The sequence below is a fragment of the Sinocyclocheilus anshuiensis genome, unplaced genomic scaffold (genome assembly GCF_001515605.1).
Source record: "Sinocyclocheilus anshuiensis isolate Anshui unplaced genomic scaffold, SAMN03320099.WGS_v1.1 scaffold405, whole genome shotgun sequence".
Classification (NCBI taxonomy): Eukaryota; Metazoa; Chordata; class Actinopteri; order Cypriniformes; family Cyprinidae; genus Sinocyclocheilus; species Sinocyclocheilus anshuiensis.
Genome location: NW_015539855.1, coordinates 273,744 through 280,325, shown reverse-complemented (window position 1 = coordinate 280,325; position 6,582 = coordinate 273,744). Strand labels below are relative to the sequence as shown.

The window sequence follows — 6,582 nt, the reverse complement described above, 5'->3', positions numbered from 1 at the left end:
ACTCTTGCGTCATCAGAACAGAGTGTTCAACGCACCACCGTTTCCATTTAAAAAACGTTTTGCACCATTTTTAACAGTGTTCTGTGAATGTTGATGCTTTAATAACAACTATTTATCGGGAGCGTGTATGCTGGGATTTCATAAATTTCATGGAGAAAAAAGTAACGTAACTAGTAATGTAACTAATTACTAATTACTTTTGAAATAAAGTAATCAGAACAGTAACGTGATTACTTTTAAAAGGAGTAATCCGTAATCAGTAATTTGATTACATTATCAGAGTAACTTGCCCATCACTGGTGATGGGAGGGTGTGTGTGCTTGTGTGTGTTTGTATTTGTGCTCACATGTGTATGAATCATAGCCCACCCCCCAAAATAATCAAACAATAATCAAAGCTTTATTGGCATGTCGAGCATTTACAGTAGGCTATTATTTACAAAAGCTGGGCCGCGCCCGCAGCCAGATTATTTTGATAGAGGCTGGTTCTGAAAAAGATCTATCATGACAGCAACAGTTACTCACAATCAGAGTATGTGAGCGGAGTGGTACGGTGTGATTTTGACTGGAGCGAGGAGCGGATTTTTTAAAGTCGGAGCGTGCATGGTTTTCACTCGCTGTTCACCGTGACAACCACTCAACTGGGTAAGAACCATTTGAGTGCCAGAAACGCTGCTCCAAACAGTTTGTGTGATTGAGCTAAAATCAGCCAATCGTCAAAGTAACTCAAAACTAAGACAGGGCCAGAGACGCATCCATTCACCTTGCGTTCGAGGCCAGTTCAATGGAAGAATACAGTATTGGCAAGCTTTATTCTAAAAGCAAACCTGAGGAACTTCCTGTGTCTCTTGACGATCTGGATGCAGAACTACGCATCCTTAGATCAATGGTCACAAACCAATCTCTGGTTCAGATAGAGACATGATGAACTTCTGCGTCAGCATCTTGAAATTGCTTACTCCAAGCACAAGGTTAGGTGACGCAAATTCAATCAACCCATAGAAGCTGGATGGTGTAACCATACGACAGCCTGATCCTCCCTCATGAGGCCCCGAGACACCTGAATTGTGGGAAAAACCTCTGAAACAGGAACGGATACTAAAATTAGGCATGCCAGCACCAACCACAGAGTGGGGACTTGGATGTCAACATAGACCCTGCACCAATGGCTTTAGGGCTATCCTCTCGATCTCCAAAGCTAAGGCGCGGAGAACGGTCAAAATCAGTCCGAAACGCAACAAGCGGTGGAACAGCTGATAGAGAGGCAAACACACTTGTAGGTTGCCCACATTCATACACAGTTCCAGCTCAATGCAACAGAGGAGCTGAAAAGAACAGAGCAATTAGTCATGCAAACCACTGCTTGGTAGCATGAAGCACCCAACATCTCAAGTGCACAATAATGTATGCTGCAGTCACATAATGGAGCCAGTCATGTGAAGCGAGTGTTGGTAGCAAAAGCGCCGCATCAATCACATGAAGAAGGCTGACCATGGTGAGCATTAATAGCTTGCCATAAGAAATACTCTTAAGGCCCTTTCACACGGGATGCAGCACACGTGAACTAATTCACACAGTGATGGTCACAAACCAATGTCGGGTTCAGATAGAGACAGGATGAATTTCTGCATCAGCATCTTGAAATTGCTTACTCCAAGCACAAGGTTAGGTGACGCAAGTCCAATCAACCCATAGAAGCTGGATGGTGTAACCATACGACAGCCTGATCCTCCCTCATGAGGCCCCGAGACACCTGAGTTGCGGGAAAAACCTCTGAAACAGGAACGGATACTAAAATCAGGCATGCCAGCACCAACCACAGAGTGGGGACTTGGATGTCAATATAGACCCTGCACCAATGGCTTTAGGGCTATCCTCTCGATCTCCAAAGCTAAGGCGCGAAGAACGGTCAAAATCAGTCCGAACGCAACAAACGGCGGAACAGCTGATAGAGAGGCAAACACACTTGTAGGTTGCCCACATTCATACACAGTTCCAGCTCAATGCAACAGCGGAGCTGAAAAGAACAGAGTAATTAGTCATGCAAACCACTGCTTGGTAGCATGAAGCACCCAACATCTCTAGTGCACAATAATGTATGCTGCAGTCACATAATGCAGCCAGTCATGTGAAGCGAGTGTTGGTAGCAAAAGCGCCGCATCAATCACATGAAGTAGGCTGACCATGGTGAGCATTAATAGCTTGCCATAAGAGATACTCTTACACCTGAACTCATTCCCACAGTAGCTCAGCTCAGTGCATCTCAGTTGGGATGAGAAGAATAATGATTAGTTATGCAAATAGTGTTGGTAGCCTGAAGTTCCAAAAACCGTGTGTTGAAGACAGAGTCTACTATTTGTTCCAGCTCAAAACAGCAGTGGAGCTGAAAGAATAATAATTATTAGCAGGGCAGACTAGTGTTTGGTAGCATGAAACCATAGCGCACGGCCAGGGCCACATTAAGACCGCACTAGCACTTAACTATAAAGATCTGAATGAATGTGCTGTTAATGGAAAGAAGTTGTATATAATTATCATTGTGAGGAGTAGGATTGGACAATGGAAGCGAGACTTGGCTTGGCTCTCAGCCCTGCCCCACTCGTAATAAAAAATGTAAGCTCTACTAACTTAAAAAAAATTGAGTTCGTGTACTCAAATATTCGCGTAATGTCCATGAACAGTATACACCATTTGTTTTAAAACCTGCTTAAAACGCCTTGAAATGATAAGCTTAGACTCCATCATGATGCGCTTCAATCAACGATTGATATATTACTACCGGATTATCTCCCAACCCTTAAATGAATATAGCATAGGAATTTACTCTAGATATGTGAGCTCGCCCACTGATTTGTTCCAGCTCAAAGCATCAGCGGAGCTGAAAGAAAAATTAACAGCCGGGCAGATGGCTTGGTAGCATGAAGCGCCAAGAACATAATGCATGACAAACATCCGCTGCAGGACTCCTAGAGTCTGTGCCTAAAACCAGTACAAGAAATAAGAGCTGGAAGCGTAAGCACCAATTCAAATGCACATGCCTGCATTAGTGCAGCGCAGAAGTAGAGAGAGAGAGATAGGAAAACCCGTCTGCTCAACTCTACAACCTGAACCATTATAACAATGTTAAAAGAGCTTGCCACTTAATGCTTCAACTCAACGCAGCAGCAGAGCTGAAAGAAATATTATATTACTCGGGCAGACCAACGCTCGGTAGCATGAAGCGCCAAGACCATGGTGCACGACAAAATATCTGCTGCAGGACTCCTCAGAGTCTGCGTCTAAAAAGTACACGAACAAGAGTTGGACGCTTAAGCGTCAAATAAAATGAACGTGTCTGCATTAGTACAGCGCAGCTGGTAACGTTAAAGAGAGAGGGGGAAACCCGCCTACTCACTGTTATAGCTTGCTATAAGAAGTACTCTGAAACACATGAGCGCTTCCACTTATTTGTTTCAGCTCAATGCAGCAGCGGAGCTGAAAGAAATAATAATTAGTCGGGCAGACTAATGTTTGGTAGCTCGAAGCGCCAAAAACGTAGTGCACAAATAACTTCTGCTGTGCGACTCCTCAGAGTCTGCGTCTAAAAAATGTACACGAACAAGAGCTGGAAGCATAAGCGCCAAATCAAATGAACGTGTCTGCATTAGTGCAGCGCAGATGGTAACGTTAAAGAGAGAGGGGGAAACCCGCCTACTCACTGTTATAGCTTGCTATAAGAAATACTCTGAAACACGTGAGCTCTTCCACTCACACATTTTTCCGCTTGGGTGAGCGCTTCGCTGACAACTTACCTCGCGCATTAAATCTGCTACAGACCAGCAAATCACTGAGAACACGCATCAATCCTGATGACTCATAGCAACAGAGCGGAGGCGAGAAAGCTGCGCAGAATCCGCTCGCCCGGAAGCAACTGCAACTGGTAGATTTAAAGGGTTAGTTCACCCAAAAATGATCATCAATTATTTCAATAATGTGTGTTTTTAAAAGGTTAGTTTACCCAAAAATGAAAATTGGCTTGTGTTTTACTTACCCTCAAAGCATCCTAGGTGTATATGACTTTCTTCTTTCAGAGGAATCCAGTCGGAGTTATATTAAAAATGGTCTTTGATCTTTTAAGCTCTATCATTTCAGTCAGTGGGTGTTGCATTTCTTCAGTCCAAAAGACCTGAAATAAAAAGCGCCCTTCCATAAAAAAAAAGTGTCTCACACGGCTCCGGGGGGTGAACAAAGGCCATCTGTAGCTAATCGATGCGTAATAATCACTTTATATAATCACGTAATAATCACTTTAATGTAGCTTGCGCTCACTGTTGTACACGGAAGCAGTTCCGGGCGGATGACCTCAGAGGTCAGTGCTGCGCATGCGCCGGTGCGTCTCGTGAAAACCAACGTTTGTTAACAGGAGCAAAGTTTCCTTACTTTAGCAAAGGAAAACCAGTCATTCTTTACAAACGTTGACCGTTGTTTTGTTTTGATCTCTCCGCTGCGTTTCCGCGTGCGTCACTTCTGAGCGGCGCATGCGCAAAGCCGACCTCATACGTCATTCCCCCTGCTTCCGTGTACAACAGTGAATGCAAGCTACATTAAAGTGATTATTACTTTTTGAATATGGATATTTTTCTTACAAAAACGCATCGATTCGCTACAGAAGGCCTTTGTTCACCCCCCGGAGCCGTGTGAGACACTTTTTTTTTATGGATGGGCGCTTTTTATTTAACTTGTTTTGGACTGATGCATGTAACACCCGCTGAGTGGCATTAAACAGCTTGAAAGGTCAAAGACAATTTTTAATATAACTCCGACTGGATTCGTCTGAAAGAAGAAAGTAATATACACCTAGGATGACTTGAGGGTGAGTAATTTATGGGCTAATTTTCATTTTTGGGTGAACTAACCCTTTAAAGAAAATTACTGCCGTTTGGCAAATAAATAATTTTACATACTTATTCCTAACTCTTTAAGCTTTAAGTTACACTTCAAATGACAAGGGATCAGCTTATAATCATGTTTATATGAATTATCCCGTGAACTTATTCTCTCTTATTATTTTTTATTTATTTATTTATTTTTGTTACTACACATTTTGGGCTGGTATTTTTTTTAAATGTGCGGGTTTTATGCTGTAGTTGGGCTGGAGATCTTCAATCCAATCTGGCAACACTGGCCACCGTTTTCATATGAAATTTAAAGGGGACTGAGGCGATCACGAATTCATGTACAGTTTATGGAGCTAATTGAAATTTTTAGGGGGGCTGAGTAGTCATTTTCAAAAGTCATTCAAAAGTGGCCCAGCTACGCCCATGCTTTCAAATAAATAATATAACATTGTAAAATTCTTCTTGAACTGAGCAAAGTATAGGAGGGAGAATGTTACATTAAAAGTTACTTCCTGGCCAAAAAAGGCACCATTTGTATTTAAATAAATAAATATCTTGTCCAAAAATCAGTGCAACTCTTGATGGAAATAAATGTGAAACAAATGTGATGTTGCATAACCAGGGGCGTAAGCAGCGGACGGGTTTGACGGGCACAGGCCCGCCCACTATGATGACAGGCCCCCCCAGTTTATTATACAAATATACTATTTGTTAAATAATTATTGTTTCATCTGTTTTAACACAATTAGAGAACTATTATAACATCTCAAATAACTAAAATAAAATAAATAAAATGTGTTTTTGCATAATTATTGATGAGTTTGACTGACAGCAGTGTTAGCCAATTGTTATCCAGGCTGTTTCGGGCATGTCGCGCTGACTCGCGCATGTAAATTTGTGCGTGTTCACCCATTCAGTTGGACTGTAATTTGCAGCTGTGTGTTAGAAAATGTTAGAAAAACAGCAGCAATGCATAATTCTGTAAAAAAAAAAGACTTTTAAAAACTCGCACTGACCAGGGAGAAAGCCCGTCCATCAGCCCGCAAGTAACAGAAGACTTTCAGTTCCACGCGAGAACCGGTTCATTCTGTGAAGCTGGGAAACACTACTGTCAGGCCAATTATGAATGTCATTTGAGCTCAGTCAGTGTTTTCAGTCGGTGTTCAAAGTCGTTTGGTATGCCGTGTCTAAAGAATTTAAAGGGGTCATATGATGTTGCTAAAAAGAACATTATTTTGTGTATTTGGTGTAATGAAATGTGTTTATGCGGTTTAAGGTTAAAAAAACACATTATTTTCCACATACTGTACATTATTGTATCTTCTCTATGCCCCGCCTTTCTGAAACGCGTCGATTTTTACAAAGCTCATTGGTCTGAAAAGCGAGGTGTGCTCTGATTGGCCAGCTATCCAGTGCGTTGTGATTGGCCGAATACCTCAAGCGTGTGATGGAAATGTTACGCCCCTTACCATATTGTGATGCCCTGTCCGCGACGAGAAAAAAAAACATTATAAACGAGGCATTTGTTGCATCCAGTGGGGACATAATTACGGATTATAATGACTTATACTGTCTTTTTACGCGTTGCATCGCGCCGCGTAAACATAAAACCATGTCTGCATTTGTGATCGGAGAAATGACAAACAACAAGCCCTACTCTACACTGCTCAAAACTCGCGTTTGTAAATATATAAAATATAAAAACT

At 42.1% G+C, this 6,582-nt stretch overlaps 1 protein-coding gene across 1 annotated transcript in view; it reads left to right on the top strand.

Annotated features, from left to right (window-relative positions):
- tnfaip2a (tumor necrosis factor, alpha-induced protein 2a) overlaps nucleotides 1-6,582 on the top strand; it is a 17,576-nt gene that overhangs the window by 1,665 nt on the left and 9,329 nt on the right. The gene's annotated exons all lie outside the window — the stretch shown is intronic.